The sequence below is a fragment of the Mandrillus leucophaeus genome, unplaced genomic scaffold (assembly GCF_000951045.1).
Source record: "Mandrillus leucophaeus isolate KB7577 unplaced genomic scaffold, Mleu.le_1.0 Scaffold64, whole genome shotgun sequence".
NCBI lineage: Eukaryota > Metazoa > Chordata > Mammalia > Primates > Cercopithecidae > Mandrillus > Mandrillus leucophaeus.
Window position 1 is genome coordinate 3,998,490 of NW_012106919.1, and position 18,239 is coordinate 4,016,728.

Sequence of the window (18,239 nt, forward strand, 5' to 3'; positions counted from 1 at the left end):
TCCGCCTCCCGGGTTCACGCCGTTCTCCTGCCTCAGCCTCCCGAGTAGCTGGGACTACAGGCGCCCGCCACCTCGCCCGGCTAGTTTTTTGTATTTTTTTTAGTAGAGACGGGGTTTCACCGTGTTAGCCAGGATGGTCTCGATCTCCCGACCTCGTGATCCGACCGTCTCGGCCTCCCAAAGTGCTGGGATTACAGGCTTGAGCCACCGCGCCCGGACAAATTATCTTAATAGATGAAGAAAAAGCATTTGAAAAAATTTACACTTTCAGCAAATCGGAAACAGAACAGAATTTCTACAATCTGATAAAATATCTATAAATAAAAAAACCCACTGCTGATATCACAATAAGTGGTAAAGACTAAATACTTTTTCCTTAAGTATGGGAAAAAGACAAGGATGTCTCCTCTTGCCACTTTTATTCAACATTGTAAAAGAAGTTTACAAAGGCCAGGTGCAGTGGCTCATGCCTGTAATCCTAACATTTTGGGAGGCCAAGGAGGACAGATGGCTTGAGCTCAGCAGTTCAAGACCATTGTGGGCAAAGTGGTGAATCCAGTCTCTACAAAAAATACAAAAATTAGCCAGGCGTGGTGGTGCGGGCCTGTAGTCGCAGCTACTCAGGAGACTAAGGTGGGAATAGGGGAGGACTGCTTGAGTCTGGGAGGTTGAAGCTGCAGTGAGCAGATCTCACCACTCCAGCCTGGGTGACAGAGTGCAACCCTGTCTCAACAGCAACAATAACAACAACAACAAAAACATAATGAATAAGGCAAGAAAAACTAAGTAAAAGGCACAGAGATTGTAAAAGAAGCTGTTTTTTCTTTCCTGCAAACAATATGATTGTAAATGTAGAAATTTCTAAGAAATCTGTATTACAAGATATAAGAATTCGTAAGAGAATTTAGCAAGGTCTCAGAATACATGGTCAGTATAGAAGAATTCATTGTGCCTCTACACACTAAGAATAAACAATTGGAAAATGAAATTTAAAATAGCACGTACAACAGCATAAAAACATGAAACAGTGGCCGGGTGTGGTGGCTCACACCTGTAATCCCAGCACTTTGGGAGGTCAAGGCGGGCAGACCACTTGAGGTCAGGAGTTTGAGACCAGCCTGGGCAACACGGTAAAACCCTGTCTTTACTAAAACAAAAAAAAATCCAAAAAAAAAAAAAAATTACCTGGGTGTGGTGCACACCTGTAGTCCCAGCTACTCAGGAGGCTGAAGCACGAGAATCGCTTGAACCCAGGAGGTGGAGGCTATAATGAGCCAAGATCATGCTACTCTACTCCAGCCTGGGCAGCAGAGCAAGACCTTGTCTCAGACAAAAACAAAAACAAACAAACAAACAAAAAAACAAAAGAAAAGAAAAAGAAATACTTAGGGATTCAAGATGTGTACACTGAAAATGACAAGCTAATGCAGAGTAAAAAATAAAGAATAACTACATAGACAGATATTATACATTAATGTACTGGAATATTCAATTTTTTTTTTTTTTTTTTTTTGAGACAGAGTCTTGCTCTGTTGCCCAGGTTGGAGTGCAGTGGTGTGATCTCGGCTCACTGCAGCCTCAACCTCTCAGGTTCAAGCAATTCTTCTGCTTCAGCTTTCCAAGACTGCAAGTGTGTGCCACCACACCTGGCTAATTTTTATATTTTTAGAAGATATTAAAATGTGGTTTTGCCATGTTGCCCAGACTGGTCTTGAACTCCTGGCCTCAAGTGATCTGCCTGCCTCGGCCTCCCAAAGTGCTAGAATTACAGACGTGAGCCACTGGGTCTGGCTAGGAATATTCAACTTTGTTACAATAAAAAATTATCTCAAAATTGATCTATAGATTCAACACAATCCCTAGATTGTTCAATCTATAGATTCAACAAAATCACAGCAGGCTTTGCTGTAGAAATTGACAAGTTGATTTTCAAGTTTATAAGGAAAGGCAAAGAATCTAGAATAGCCTAAATAATTTTCAAAAAGAATAAAGCTGGAGGGCATACGCTACCTGATTTTAAGACTTATTATAAAACTGCAGTAATCTCAACAATGTATGTTAGTTGATGGGATACACAAAAAGATCAGCAGAAGAGCAGAATCCAGAAATGAACTCACGTTTATATAGTCAATTGATTTCCACAAAGCTGGGGAAAGAATAATCTTTTCAATAAATGGCATTGGAACAAATAGGTATCTATCTGGAAAAAAAAATGAACCTCGACATTTACCCATAACATTTACAAAATTTAAGTTGAAATAGATCATAAACCATAAGTTGAAATAGATCACTTTTTCTAGAAGAAAAAAACTTCATGACTTTGAGGAAGAAAAAGATGTCTTAGGACACAAAACACATTAACCATGAAGAAAAAGAATGGATACACTGGACTTCATCAAAATTAAAACCTTCTGCTCACTTAAGACATTGGCTTAAAAATGAAATGGAGCTGGGTGTGGTGGCTCACACCTGTAATCCCAGCACTTTGGGACACCCAGGTGGGAGGATCGTTTGAGCCCAGGAATCTGAAACCAGCCCTGGCAACATAGTAAACCCCATCTCCACAAAATTCAAAAAAAAATTAGGCGGGCATGGTGTCGTGCATCTGTAGTCCCAGCTACCTGGGAGGCTGAGGTGGGAGTATCGCTTGAGCCTGGGAAGTCAAGGATGCAGTGAGCAATGATTACTCTACTGCACTCCAGCCTGAGCAACAGAGCAAGACCTTGTCTCAAAAAAAAAAAAAAAAAAAAGAAAAGAAAAAGAAAGAAAAGAAAGAATATATAGACAGAAAAGCAGTAAATATATAAAAGACTTGAATATCACTATCAATCAACTTGACTTAATTGGCAAGAAATAAATAAATAAATGGCAAGCCACAAACTGGGAAAAAATATCTGCAATACATATATCTGATGAGGACTTAAATCCAGAATATGTAAACAATTATTACACTAAAAAAGTCAAACAACACAACTAAAATATGAGTAAGATTTGAACACTTTACAAAAGATTTATGAGTAGCCAATAAAGCACATGAAAAGATGCACACCATCCTTAGTCACCAAGAACATGCAAATTAAAACACAAGATTCTAAAATTACACACCCACTAGAATGGATAAAATTTAAAAGAATGACAATACAAGATTGGAGCACCTGGAACTGTCAAATATTGCTAGTGTAAGATGGTGCAACCGCTTTGGAAAACAGACAGTTTCTTACAAAATTTAACATATGATTGCTATATGATGTAGCCATTTGGCCAGGCGTGGTGGCTCACACTTGTAATCTCAGCACTTTGGGAGGCCGAGGTGGGAAGATCACGAGGTCAGGACTTTGAGACCAGACTGGCCAACATGGTAAAACCCCGCCTCTACTAAAACTACAAAAAATTAGCCAGGCACGGTGGCAGGTACCTGTAATCCCAGCTACTTGGGAGGCTGAGGCAGGAGAATTGCTTGAACCCGCGAGGTGGAGGTTGCAGTGAAATGAGATTGCTCCATTGCACTCTAGCCTGGGCAACAGGAGCAAGACTCCATCTCAAAAAAAAAAAAAAAAGAATTTTTATTTCAGCTATTGTATTTATCAGCTCTTAATTTTCTATTTGATTCTTTTTTTTTTCTTTATATTCTCATTTGTATTTTGAAACACTCCATCTCTTCACCCATTATATTAATTTTTTTCGAGATGGAGTTTTGCTCTTGTTGCCCAGGCTGGAGTGCAATAGCGTGATCTCAGCTCACTGCAACCTCGGCCTCCCAGTTCAAGCAATCTGAAGTGCTGAAATTACAGGCATGAACCACCTGGCCACCACTGCCTTTTTTAATCCTATCAATATTAAGCTGGAAAGAGCATGGCTGCAGTTTCACATAGTTTTGGTTCACCTCTGTAATCAACTCTGGCAGGGCATTACTGCATAATATGTGGGACTACACAATTTTTTGTATCTCTCCTGTCCTCCTTCAATGCTGCTTTTTTAGCAAAAGCTGGGAGAAAGAGGACACAGCAGATAATTCCTGGGCTAAGTGGTTTGTTTTTCCATTTGAGATTCTTCCAGATTCCAACCTACATTTCAATTTCAACAATTTACACCATTAACTAAGGCTTGTCTGATTTCATAAAGTCTTACCATCTATGTCAGAGCTACTCAAATCCAGATCATGTGCTTGTCCCAGGTGTAAAAGTTCCTGTGGCTCTCTGCTCATTTACGAGGGGCTATTTTTACTTTGAAAATCAGTTCATGGAAGTTTGTTTGCATACACTGCTAGTCACTAGCCCCAGAGAAATATATGATTTTTATTTTGTCTAGAATGTTCTTGTTACTATCAGAGCAAAGGTCTTTTTACATCCTTCTGCATCCTAAATGGAAGTCTTAAAATCAATGAAACAAAATAGTGTAGAATAGAATACATTAGAGTACACTGCATGTATTGCTTCAGAAACGTTTGTTTCAGGGATGTGTGTGTGTGCATGTGTGTGTGACCATGGTGAGGTATGGTCAGAAAGTTGTGGAAAGCATCTGTTCTAGAGACATTAAGGTCCACTTCAGTGCTAAGCAGGAGTTCAGAGAAAAGATGTGAGGACACCAATCTTTAAAGAAAATAGTCCATAACTAGATCAACTTCATGCACTGAAACTGTTCAGAAACCCGAAGGCTTTTACATATCAACACAGAACAAACTCAGTCTCTGGAAAAATACACAAAAACTTTTTTTAATGTTTTATCACAATTTAACACAAAACTTAACACAATTTTAACATAACAAGCAACTGCTGTTAAAGAGTAAAACACATGCAGATATTTTAATAATAGCCTTTGATTTTTTATTAAAGTTATTTAATAGTTTTGAGTGCCTGTGTACTATGTCTCAATTTGTTGCTTACTGATTGCTATTATTAGGTTGAGAATGAACAGAAATTCTGAAGAAAGAATATGTTCCTTTTATGTTTGGCTTCCTTAAAAAAAAAAAAAAAAAAAAAAACTTTCTAAAATCTCTTTTTTAGAGAGCAGGAAAGAGATAAAAAGATTATCTGAAGGTAGGAAAGCCATTCCTAGGTGAACAGAATAAATCACTTTGGCCAGGCATGGTGGCTCATGCCTGTAATCCCAGCACCTGTTGGGAGGTCAAGGTGAGAGAACTGCTTGAGCCCAAGAGACCAGCCTGGGCAACATAGAGAGACTCTTTCTCAAAAAAAAAAAAAAAAAAAAAAAAAAAAAAAAAAAAGAAAGAAAGAAAAAAGAAAAAAAAAATCACTTTGAACTCAGCAATTAGAGACAATACTAACATAATGGCAAAACAAATATACAGCTGATAGAGTTTGGATATTTGTCCCCTCCAAATCTTATGCTGAAATCTGATCTCCAATGTTGGAAGTGGGGTTGAGTGGGAGGTGTTAGTGTCACAGAAACAGATCCCTCATGAATGGCTAAATGCCCTCACTAAGGTAAAAAGTGAGTTTTTGCTCTATTAGTTAATATAAGAGCTGGTTATTTGAAAGAGCCTGGCACGTCCTCTCATTCTCTTGCTCCCTCTCTTGCCATGTGACATGCCTCCCCCCGCTTCACTTTCCACCATGATTGTAAGCTTCCTGAGGCCTCACCAGAAGCAGATCCTAGTGCCATGCTTCTTGTCCAGCCTGAAGAACCATAAGCCAAATAAACCTCTTTTCTTTATAAATTACCCAGCCTCAGGTAATCCTTTATAGCAACGCACAATGGACTAATACAATAGCCAACAAATATTTATGAAACTATTGAGAAAAGCCAACTGTATAGTTTTAAACCTATTTTAAAATGTCACAGGTACACAAAACTTGTATTTTTATGATGCATACAAAAATATGATCATAATTTTGCCACTAAACTAGTTTCTGGTATAAATTATATATATTTTTATTTATTTATTTATTTATTTATCTTTGAGATGCAGTCTTGCTCTGTCACCTTGGCAGGAGTGAAGTGGCACAATCTAGACTCACTGCAACCTCTGCCTCCCGGTTCAAGTGGTTCTCCTACCTTAGCCTCCCAAGTAGCTGGGATTACAGGCACATGCCACCATGCCCGTCTAATTATTGTATTTTTGGTAGAGAGGGGTTTCACCATGTTGGGCAGGCTGGTCTCAAACTCCTGGCCTCAAGTGATCTGTCTGCCTCGGCCTCCCAAAGTGCTGGGATTATAGGCGTGAGTCACCACGCCTGGCCAATAAAATTAAACAGGTAAATATTTCATGGTGTGCAAGAGATAAGAGAAAGTCTATACTCCTAAATATGACATATAAGGTCTTTCACCCTCTAATTCGAGCTTTGATTCTTGCCACTTGCCTTACTCACCAGCTACATATTTTCCAATATTGCCAAATAGTCTGGAACTATTAGCAGTCCAAAGTTAGAATGTTTGAGTTACAGAGTTTAAATACCAACAGCTTTGGTTCTTGGTTGTATATCATTAGTCAAATTACTTAACCCTTCTAAGCTTGTTTTCTTATCTGTAGAATGATCACAATGTTTACAGATAATACTTACTGAGTACTTAATATGAGCCAGGCATAGCTCTACTAACTTTATCCATATTAACTCACCTAATTCTTGTAACAACCGCATGAGGTAGATACTACTGTAAATCTCATTTTACAGATAAGACAATAAGGCACCAAGAAGTAAAGTAATGAATGTATGTCTTAACATCCTTTGGCACAACAGATACAGATATTTATTTTATAAGGTTGTGAGGATTAAATATGAGATAAAGTAAATAAAATGTTTAAGACAGTGACTGGAATATAGTAACTGCTCAATAAATGACAGGTACTATAAATTTCTCTCTGAATACACCATGTACTTTCAAGATCAGTTGAAAGTTTTTCCATGAAAGCTTCCTTAGCCCTCTCCCCAGAGTTAATCACTCCTTCTGTGTGCTTCTATTACACCTATTTGCATATTGTTATACTTTTCCAATTCTGAATTTGCCTTACAGCAAATACCTGTGTACGTCTTTTCCATGACCTCAAGACTCTTAACACTCATTCTTGCTGGCGACACTTAGAAAAAGAGGAAAGTCAGGGATAAGACTGAAGGGGAGGTAGCATGAATAGTGACAAGCAAATGCTTCTGCAATGCTGTCTTAGAAGACCTAAAGTAAACCTCAATCTCAGAATGTCACTCCTGAACTTGTTATAGCAGAGGATGCTAAGGCTTGTGTCAGGGAAAAACAATGAACATAAATTCTGCTCAGGAAGTTGGGTGGGAACTTGCACTATTCACATTATTTGCTTTTTTCAATTTTCTATTACATTAACACATTATTTAATTGAAAGCCTCAATACATTTTTAATAAAGCCCACAGGAATATATCTTGCATAAGATTCTTCATTAAATGTGGCTAAACATATTTTAAAACAAATAATAAAGGACCAGGCTAATAGAGGAAAAAGTGTCAAACAGGCTTCTACTTTTCAAACCTCTATCATCTTGTTGACTGTTCCTTGAATAACAAATCTTCAAAGCAATCACATACAGGATACCAGCCTTTTATCTCACTCCTATCAGAGGAAACAGCCTTATAAGTAACTAAAAATGGTTCCCAAAATAACAAAGAAACTTTAAATAAAGTCCTAATATTGCTTATAACACATAATACAAATTTCTCAAGTCATTACTCTACCTATTGGCAAATCAAGAAATATGTAAGATTCTTTAAAAAGTAAATTTAATCCTTTTAACAGTTCTATCAAGTCTGTTGTGATATTTGTCATGGAAATTTTTTCAGGTTTTTTAAAATGAAAGAATGAAAAATGATAGCTGATATAATGCAGATTATATTCAGAATTTTGAGGCATAAGCCAAAGACTTAGAATAACGCTAACTTCATGATGGTGTTACATGGTTGGTTATCCGCACTATTCATAAAACCTTCCAAATGACAACAATTCCTTTTCTTTGCTGTTTACTGATTATAATGGGTACTACTGGAGGGTTTATTTGCCACAGCTACATGACCCTAGGTGTTATCTCCATAACAAACCCAATGGTAATTTCTGTTAGCTCCACCTTTAAAACAAATCGAACTCCCACCACTTATCATCTGTACTGTTAACACACTAAACCAGGCCACTATCACTTCTTCCTCTCTCATTTTCTATTTCTAGTCAATTTTCACCTTCCCTGTTCATTCTATCTGAAATAAAGCTCTTTTTCCAACACGATTTTCTATGCCCACACTCTGCCATGTTTTCGCCGTAGAAGTTATCATTTATCTGAAATTGTGTTACTTATTTGCTTATTTACTTCTCTCCCTCACTGGAATGTAAGCCTTTTTACTACTGTATCCCCAGCACCCAGAAGAGTATGCATCATACAGTAAGCCCTCAGTAAATATTTGTTGAATGAATGACAAAATCCTAAGTATAAGAATGCTTAAAAGGAAAAGGCTGATGAAAAATTTGCAGTGCCTGTTACTTCAAGTGCCTCCAACGATTTGAAGCTGCCCCATTTGTAGAATCGGGAAGCTTCTTAGAATAGTTTAAGAATATGAGTAACACCAAAATAACTTATTTAAATAATTCACACCACAATAAGAATGTTTTTTGTATATTTACTATTTGCCAAGCACTATATGCATAATCTCATTCAATCCTCATAACAATCCTTAGAGGAAGATATCTTCATTTTCTAGATGAGGAACCTGAGGCTTAGCAAGTTTAGATGGCTTTCTAAGGTCATATACATTGTTACAATTTGAAAAGCATAATTTAATAGCACATAACATACTACCTTCAGGATAGAAAGACATTTTGAGAAGGGGCAATATCTAAGTTAGGGGTCTCCAATGAAGAAAACAATTGATTTATATATACTTATTTATAAATTATAAACATAAAACTATAATATCATGTACATTATAAAGCATACTGAAACTAAAAATTTAAAGGTATGAGATTTTAAAAACCATTTTACTAGTTTAAATTAGTAAAAATTAAATATGTAAAAGGAGGGTATAGTAACCATTTCATTCTCACTGAAGTTTAACTACAAATATTTTGAGTAAGAGCAATGTGATGAAACGTGGTTTTTTTTGATACAGTGATTCAAAGATTTAGTCTAAAACTCAGTTTATTTCAATACTTGGTTCTAAGGGTGTTACAGACTGAACCGTGTCCCCTGAAAATTCATATGTTGAAGTCCTAACCCCCAGCACCTCAGAATATAACTGGATTTGGAGATCAGATCTCTTGAAAGGTAGTTAAGTTAAAATGAGGTGACTAGGGTGGGCTCTAATCCAATGCCTGGTGTTCTTAGAAAAAAAGAGGAAATGTAGACACAGACAGATTCAGAGGGGAGACCATGTGAAGACACAGGGAGAAGACTGCCATCTACCAGCCAAGGAAACAGGCCTCACAAGAAACTTACCCTGTCAGCGCCTTGATGTTAGATTTCTACAGCCTCCAGACTTGTGAGAATATCAATCTCTGGTGTTTGAACCACTCAATCTGCGGTATTTGGTCATGGCAGCCCTAGCAAACTAATACAAAATGCCACAGTAATAGAAAATGGCAACTCACCACAAATACATGGAGACAATGAAAGAAGAGCTTCACTGACTGAATCAGAATACTTATTTGTCAATTCTTTTCACCTTAAATTAAGCATGGATTTTTGTTGGAATTTGACTAAGTTTTCATCTTCTCTAATGTTTATCATCTGTACTTTCAAACTAACTGAACATTTAAAAACTTTTAACAAACTGATTCAAAATCTAAGTGTGTAGATAGGAGAGTTTTAAAAATAACACATTCTTTGTTTTGGGCAACATTAAGTAGTAATTGATATATTACCAAATATCAAATTCTGTCTGCAAATCATGTTTCTTTAGAAAAACAATTTCTCATTTATTTTTTTTATTTTTATTTATTTATTTTTTTTGAGACGGAGTCTTGCTCTGTTGCCCAGACTGGAGTGCAGTGGCGTGATCTCAGCTCACTGCAAACTCCGCCTCCCGGGTTCACGCCATTCTCCTGCCTCAGCCTCCCGAGTAGCTGGGACTACAGGCGCCGCCACCACGCCCGGCTAGTTTTTTGTATTTTTAGTAGAGACGGGGTTTCACCGTGTTAGCCAGGATGGTCTCGATCTCCTGACCTCGTGATCCGCCCGCCTCGGCCTCCCAAAGTGCTGGGATTACAGACGTGAGCCACCGCGCCCGGCTGTTTTTTTGTTTTTGAGACGGAGTTTTGCTCTGTCTCCCAGGCTGGAGTGCAGTGGCGCATTCTTGGCTCACTGCAAGCTCCTCCTCCCGGGTTCACGCCATTCTCCCGCCTCAGCCTCCCGAGTAGCTGGGACTACAGGCGCCCACCACCACGCTCGGCTAATTTTTTGTATTTTTAGTAGAGACGGGTTTTAACCGTGTTAGCCAGGATGGTCTCGATCTCCTGACCTCGTGACCTGCCCGCCTCAGCCTCCCAAAGTGCTGGGATTACATGCGTGAGCCACCTCGCGTGGCCTCTCATTCATTGTTAAAACATCATGTTTACCTTGTAGGAACACACTGACCATGTTTAAGAGAATTTTTTGCTGACAACCACTTGTCATCACAGAAAATCAACAATTTTAGAACACTTTTCTTTGGAAAAGGAAAATGGTGTGACTTATTTTAAGATTGGCAACTTTAAAAAATACTTTTCCATAATGTAATCAGAAAACTAGTATGTGATATATTTTCATGACTGTGACACTTCTCATTTTCAAAGGATTATAATGATTCTATTATTTAAGATATAATCTGTAAATCCACCTACTTGGACACATATGAACTGCTGTATGTTGCAACAGCTAAAAGTGAACAAACAAGTGAGGATGTCACCGCCAACTCCGTTTTGTTTGAGGGAATGCCTACTCTTCCCCTGGGGATCATTGCTTATATAAAGTCTGATCCAGAGAAAGCACCAGTGTCAAACTGTGTATTAAATATTTAGTAAGGCTTAATTTATTTTTAGATGAAAATGAATACAAGTAGCATTTCTAATGTTTTTTTCACATCCTAACATACCAACTTGTGCACCTCTGGGAGATCATGAGTCCATAATAAGGTATTCTAACTTACACATGCATTAGCTTTAATGTTCACCATTACACCTAGGTAAATAGAGAATATTTAGGGAGGGCACGGTAACTCACGCCTGTAATCCCAGCACTTTGGGAGGCTGAAGTGGGAGGATCACCTGAGGTTGGGAGTTTGAGACCAGCTTGGCCAACATGGTAAAACCCTGTCTCTACTAAAAATACAAAAATTAGCTGCATGTGGTGGTGCATGCCTATAATCCCAGCTACTCAGGGGGCTGCAGCAGGTGAACTGATTGAACCCAGGAGGCACAGAGGTTGCAGTGTGCCGAGATTGTACCACTGAACTCCAGTCTGGGCAACAGAGCGAGATTCTGTCTCAAGAAAAAAAAAAAAAAGAGAGAGAGAGAGAGAATATTCAGGGGTCTGCTAAAATAACCAGGTGGCCAAAAGTTGTATGAATATAAAATGTAAACAACCCTTTCCTTTGTTTACTCAGAAGAAGGAAGAACTATTTCTTTTTTAATTTTTATTTTTAATTGACCAATTCCAATTATATATGTTTATGGAGTACAATGTGATTTTTTTTTTAGACAGTCTTGCTCTGTCACCCAGGCTGGGTGGGTGATCTCCGCTCACTGCAACCTCTGCCTCTCAGGTTCAATAATCCACTATTGTACAGCCTGGTAACAATACTCTCTAATATTCTTCTGGTTTCTCAAGCCATTTAGTTAGCTTCTAAATCACTTATTTATACTATTAGGTAATGTTTGTGAAAGGAATGCACTGCCACGTCTGACTAATTTTTGTATTTTTAATAGAGACAGGGTTTTGCCATGTTGGCCAGGCTGGTCTGTAACTCCTGGGACTACAGGCGCCGCCACCACGCCCGGCTAAATTTTTGTATTTTTAGTAGAGGCAGGGTTTCACCTAGGTGTGAGCCACCACGCCTGACCTGTTTAGCATATATTTTAAATAATTATTACTTAAGTGTTTACTGTGCCAGACACTATGCTATGTATCTGCTTGCTTTCATTACTACATTTAATTCTTTTTTTTTTTTTGAGACAGAGTCTCGCTGTTGTTGCCAGGGCTGGAGTGCAATAGCGCCATCTTGGCTCACTGCAAACTCTGCTTCCCAGGTTCCAGCAATTCTCCTGCCTCAGCCACCCAAGTAACTGAGATTACAGGTACCCTCCACCATGCCTGGCTAATTTTTGTATTTTTAGTAGAGGCAGGGTTTCACCATGTTGGCCAGGCTGTTCTCAAACTCCTGACCTCAGGTGATCCACCCGCCTCGGCCTCCCAAAGTGCTGGGATTACAGGCATGAGCCACCGCGCCTGGCCTCCATTTAATTCTTACAACAACCCTAACAGATAGTTACTATTACCTACAATAGTAGCAAGTTTTATTATTTTGTGAATGAGTAAACTGAAGCTGAACTGGTTAATTATCCAAACACACACAAACCTAGTTCTGCTTTACTCCAAAGTTTGTGCACTAAACCACTATATATTATATTACTTGTTAGTTGGTAGACATAACAATAATATAAACTAACGCAACAGGATGTCAAATGCAACTTTTCCTGTGTTCTCCGAGTTTCAGCAGGGCCTCAAAGGCCAAAACCAAAACAATAGAAGTCGAATACTCCCACATTCTAAGAAAAGTGCAAGGCTTAGAAAGTGAGGTTGCCAAAAATTGGTTCTGCTGACATTAGTTCACTACCCTTCTCAAGGCTGTATAAGAGAAGAATTACAATTTCTTAAATTGTGAGGATTACAAGGGACAACAGAGAGGACTTCTTTACAGAAACTAGGTGGTGTGTTTCCCTGCCTCCTATAAGGAAAGAGGGATGTACCTCTTGCCTACCTCAAGCCAGGGACTGAAACCTCAAGATAACCACTGAAAGTGCTTGAGGCATATGCCCAGACTTAGGGAAGTACATAGACACAGGGTCTGGTATCTGACTCCCATCTGGTGGATAAAATGAGCTGACATGTAGCTAAATGTTAAAGACAGCTTAGGCACAACAGTCATATGAGAAATTTCAGCAGAAGTTCTACAAAATGCCACAGTGTGGAAAATTACATGTAAAACTAACTTTAATAACATTAAAATTTTAGAATTTAATTATGTTAATGCAATGTTATTAATTGCCCATATAATTAAATAAAATGTCTCTTTTCACATAATTATCCTTTTTTTTTTTCTGAGACAGAGCCTCGCTCGTGTTGCCCAGGCTGGAGTGCAGTGACGTGATCTTGGCTCACTGCAACATTCACCTCCCAGGTTCAAATGATTCTCCTGTCTCAGCCTCCCGAGCAGCTGAGATTACAGGCGCCTGCCACCATGCCTGGCTAATTTTTGTATTTTTAGTAGAGACAGGGTTTCACCATGTTGGCCAGGCTGATCTCAAACTCCTGACCTCTAGTAATCCGCCCGCCTTGGCCTTCCAAAATGCTGGGATTACAGGTGTGAGCCATTGCACCCGGCACTTTTCATTTAATTATCCTTTTAAAAATCCCCTCCAAAGTAAAAAATAACTGTCCCAAACTAGAACTTTGCAGCTATACAAATTGCTTCAAAACAACTTTAATGTAACCTAGTATTTTCCTAGTGCTTCTGTTTTGTTTTGTTTTTGAGACCCGTCTTACTCTGTTGCCCAGAGGCATGGTGTGATCATAGTTTACTGTAGCCTTAACTCTCTGGGCTCAAGCAATTCTCCTGCCTCTGCCTCCCAAGTAGCTGGGACTACAGGAGCATCCCACCACATCTGGCTAATTTTTTTTCTTTTTTTCTTTTTTTTAAATAGAGACAGCGTCTTGCTGTGTTGCCAGGGCTGGTCTTGAACTCTTGGGCTCAATCCTCCTGCCTCAGCTTTCCAAAGTGTTGGTATTATAAAGTATGAGCCAACATGCCTGGCCAATAAAACCTAGTTTTTAAACCACAAATTCAAACTTGGTAAGCTCTTCTTAGCAAGACATTGGAAAATAAAGGCAGCAAAATCATTACTAAAGTATTCAAAGGTTGAAGAAATTTTCCAAAAGCTAAAAAGAAGCAATAAAAAAAGTTTTAAAAGTCACAAAGTAATACTACTAGTAATACTACTACTTTTTAGAAATTTTGAAAACAGAGAAAACAGGAGAAAAATACCTGTAAGTCTACTACCTCCAACATGGTCACTGGAACATTTCGGTGTATCTCCTGTTTTTTAAGCACATTTTTATACAGATGCAATTACAGTGTATATATAATTGTATTCTGCTTTTTTTTGTATTCAGAGTTACATAAAAAGATGCAATTTTGGCCAGGCTCTGTGGCTCATGCCTGTAATCCCAGCACTTTGGGAGGCCGAGGTGGGCGGATCATCTGAGGTGAGGAGTTCGAGACTAGCCTGGCTAACATGGTGAAACCCTGTTCCTACTAAAAATACAAAAAATTAGCCGGGCATGGTGGTGCACGCCTGTAATCCCAGCTACTCAGGAGACTGAGGCAGGAGAATTGAACCCAGGAGGTAGAGGTTGCAGTGGGCTGAGATCACGCCATTGCACGCCAACCTGGGCAATAAGAGTGAAAGTCTGTCTTAAAAAAAAAAAAAATGAGATGCAATTTTCAAGAATTTCAGACTGCAGACATACAGGCTTTCTTAAAAAACACACATTCATAACAATTGTACGATGTAACTTTCTATTTCATTCTAAAGCTTAAAAGCCAGAAGATGTATTTCTCAAATTTTCAAAAGAGATTCCAAAATTATATATTCTTTGCATATTTTATCTCATTTGACAATACAAGAGCAACAAAAGTAAAACTGCAGTAACATGGTTATTAAATACACCTCATATCCCTCACAGTGCCATGTAAAACACAGTAAGGGCATTAGCTGGGTGTGGTAGTAACTGCCTGTTGTCTCAGGTACTTGGGAGGCTGAGGCTGGAGAATCGCTTGAACCCAGGAGGTGGAGGTGTAGTGAGCCGAGGTCGCGCCACTGCACTCCAGCCTGGGCAACACAGCGAGACTCAAGACTCTGTCTCAAAACAAAACAAAACAAAACAAAACCAACAACCAAACATAGTAAGGGCTGGGCATGGTGGCTTATACCTGTAATCCCAACACTTTGGGAGGCCAAGGCAGGAGGATCACTAGAGGCTAAGAGTTTGAACCACCCTGGGCAACACAATGAGACCTTCCCTCTACACACACACACAGACACACACACACACACACACACGCCAAGTATCAAGCATGTGCTGTAGTCCCAGATACTCAGGAGGCTAAGGCAGGTGGATTGCTTGAGCCCAGAAGCTGGAGGCTGCAGTGAGCCATGATTGCGCTACTGCACTCCAGCCTGGGCAATGGAGCAAGACTGTCTCTAAAAATAAAAAATAAAAATAAAAAGTGCCTGTAATCCCAGCACTTTGGGAGGCTGAGGTGGGCAGATCACCTGAGGTCAGGAGTTCAAGACCAGTCTGGACAACATGGTGAAACCGATCTCTACTAAAAATACAAAAATTAGTCGGGCATGGTGGCATGTGCCTATAATCCCAGCTACTTGGGAGGCTGAGGCAGGAGAATGACTCGAACTCGAGAGGCAGAGGTTGCAGAGCTGAGATCATGCCACTGCACTCTAGCCTGGGTGACAGAGTGAGATTTTGACTCAAAGAAAAAAAAAAGTTATTACCAACTCTTCTTCCTCAACAATTTGGCCCTAATTAGGCAAAGCAGAGTAAGGAAGGCAGGCATACTTCCCTCATGCTAACGAGCAAGGTAAGGAGAGCATTTGTGTAGGAGGGCTGCCTACTGTGGAAGTATCACGGCCTAAACAAGGTAAGGAGTGCACTCCCACAGAGGGGTAACCCAGCATGGGATGTTAGAACTTCAGCAGAATGAGGAGGGTATCCAGGCTGATAGATGGCCTGGTGCAGGGTTGTCAGAGTCAGGGCAAGGTGAGGAAAGCATCCTAGGAGGGAGCCAACTGGCACAGAGCCAATTGGCAAGTGGACCTTGGGCTTGATTTCAGCTTCTTGGCTGGGTGCTGTGTGTAATGCACAAACTACTTAATCAAACACAGCACCCTGACTCAATACTATGCAACTATTAAAAAGGATGAGGTAGAGATCTGTATGCAGACATGCAAAGATGTCCAAAATAAAAGTGGGGCAAAAGCAAGTGGAAAAACAATTTTCAATACACTTTTTAAAAAGAATATACATATATCTATACACCTGCTATACATGTATCTATATACATGCCCTCCCCTCACACACGTACTGCAATAATATGAATTCGAATGTTACACAATTGACTCTTAGTCTCTGTCCAGCCTCCTTTTCTCAAATGGGGGGTGGGCAGGCTATAGTTCTCTTCCTCAAATTGTAGGAGGTGGGTAGTTAGGAAGCAATCATTTTCTGACCATTTGAACTTTCTCAATTCAGTACAGTAATCCTTTGGTATGTGTAGGGATTGGTTCTAGGACCTCCCTCGGATACCAAAACCCATAAAGGCTGAAGTCTCTTTTATAAAATGGTGTTGAATTTGCATTATAAAACCTACTTACAACTTATATCCTTCCATTTACTTTTTTTTTTTTTTTTTTAAAGAGGCAGAGTCTCCTCGTTGCCCAACCTGAAGTATAGTGGCTATTCACAGACACAATCATGGTGCGCTACAGCCTTGAACTCCCGGACTCCAGTGATTGTCCCACCTCAGCCTCCCAAGTAGCTGGGACTACAAGCCCCATGCCTGACTCTATCTCCCATATGCTTGAAATAATCTTGAGATTACTTATAATACCTAATACAATGTAAATGCTATGTAAATTACTATTATACTGTATTGTTCAGGGAACAGTGACAAGCAAAAAAAGTCCATTCATGTTCAGTACAGATGCAACCATCCAATTTTTTCTGAATCTTTTCGATCCATGATTGGTTGTATCCACAGGAGCAAAATCCATGGATACAGAGGGCTGATTCTATATGATCAGTTATACCAATAAAGTTTTTTTAACTTCACATTGGTACTTTTTTTGTTTTGTTTTGTTTTGTTTGAGGCAGGGTCTCACTTTGTTGACCAGGCTGGAGTGCAGTAGTGCTATCTTGGCTCACTGCAGCCTCTGCCTCCTGGGTTCAAGAGATTCTCTTGCCTCGGCCACCCAAGTTACTGGGATTACAGGTGTGCACCACCACACTCGGCTAATTTTGGTATTTTTTTGGTAGAGATCAGGTTTCATCATGTTACCCAGGCTGGTCTTGAACTCCTGAACTCAAGTGATCCACCTGCCTCAGCCTCCCAAAGTGCTGGGATTACAGGTGTGAGCCACGGTGCCCAGCCTCCCATCAGTACTTTTTACACTATTAATATTAAATCATATTTTTTAAATGTTGTTTTTTCATTATCCTTATAATAAGACTCGAGATTTTTATAAGATTGAATTTTCTGGTCCCCACTTATTAAATTACAGTGGCTACACAAGAAATTGTCAACAATGGTTACCAGTGAGAGAACCTGGGGTGGGGAAACAAGTTATTTACTGTTTGTTTTATAACTTTGTATAATGATTACATGTTTTGTGTTTTTGTTGTTTTTAAATGTTAACACAGGATCTGAATGGTGGAATAATGGACCTTTTAAGTGGTATTTGTTATATTTTTCTATATTAAGTAAAACCTTAATAAATTTTTTTAAATGAACACATATGATGATGCAGAAATACCACTTCCAATAATTTACCCTAATGAAATAAGTAGACAAATTCACAAAGATATATGTACAAGAGGAGATTCAGAATATTATAAAACTGAGAATAAATTTCCAGTAGGTGATGATTAAATGTACCATGGTAAATCCATACTCCGAAATACAATGAAGTTATAACATGCTCAAGATCTATTAAGTAAAAGAATGTTATAAAAGGTTGTGTAATATAAATTAACTTTAATCTGTATGAATAAACAAATAGAATTTATAGTTAATATGGATATGCACCAAAAAGCTACCAACGATTATCTCTGGGTGATATAACTATGGTTGAATTTTCTTTTGGTTTATCTGTATTTTCTAATTTTAAAAAATAAACGGGCTGGGCGCAGTGGCTCACGCCTGTAATCCCAGCACTTTGGGAGGCCGAGGTGGGTGGATCACGAGGTCAGGAGATCGAGACCATCCTGGCTAACATGGTGAAACCC

At 39.1% G+C, this 18,239-nt stretch overlaps 1 protein-coding gene across 1 annotated transcript in view; it reads right to left on the reverse strand.

Annotated features, from left to right (window-relative positions):
* DENND2C (DENN/MADD domain containing 2C) overlaps positions 1 to 18,239 on the reverse strand; it is a 73,975-nt gene that overhangs the window by 52,937 nt on the left and 2,799 nt on the right. Inside the window, exon 2 of the mRNA XM_012000797.1 lies at positions 9,405 to 9,516. The gene's annotated coding sequence lies outside the window, so the exon portion shown is untranslated. The remainder of the gene's footprint in view (positions 1 to 9,404; positions 9,517 to 18,239) is intronic.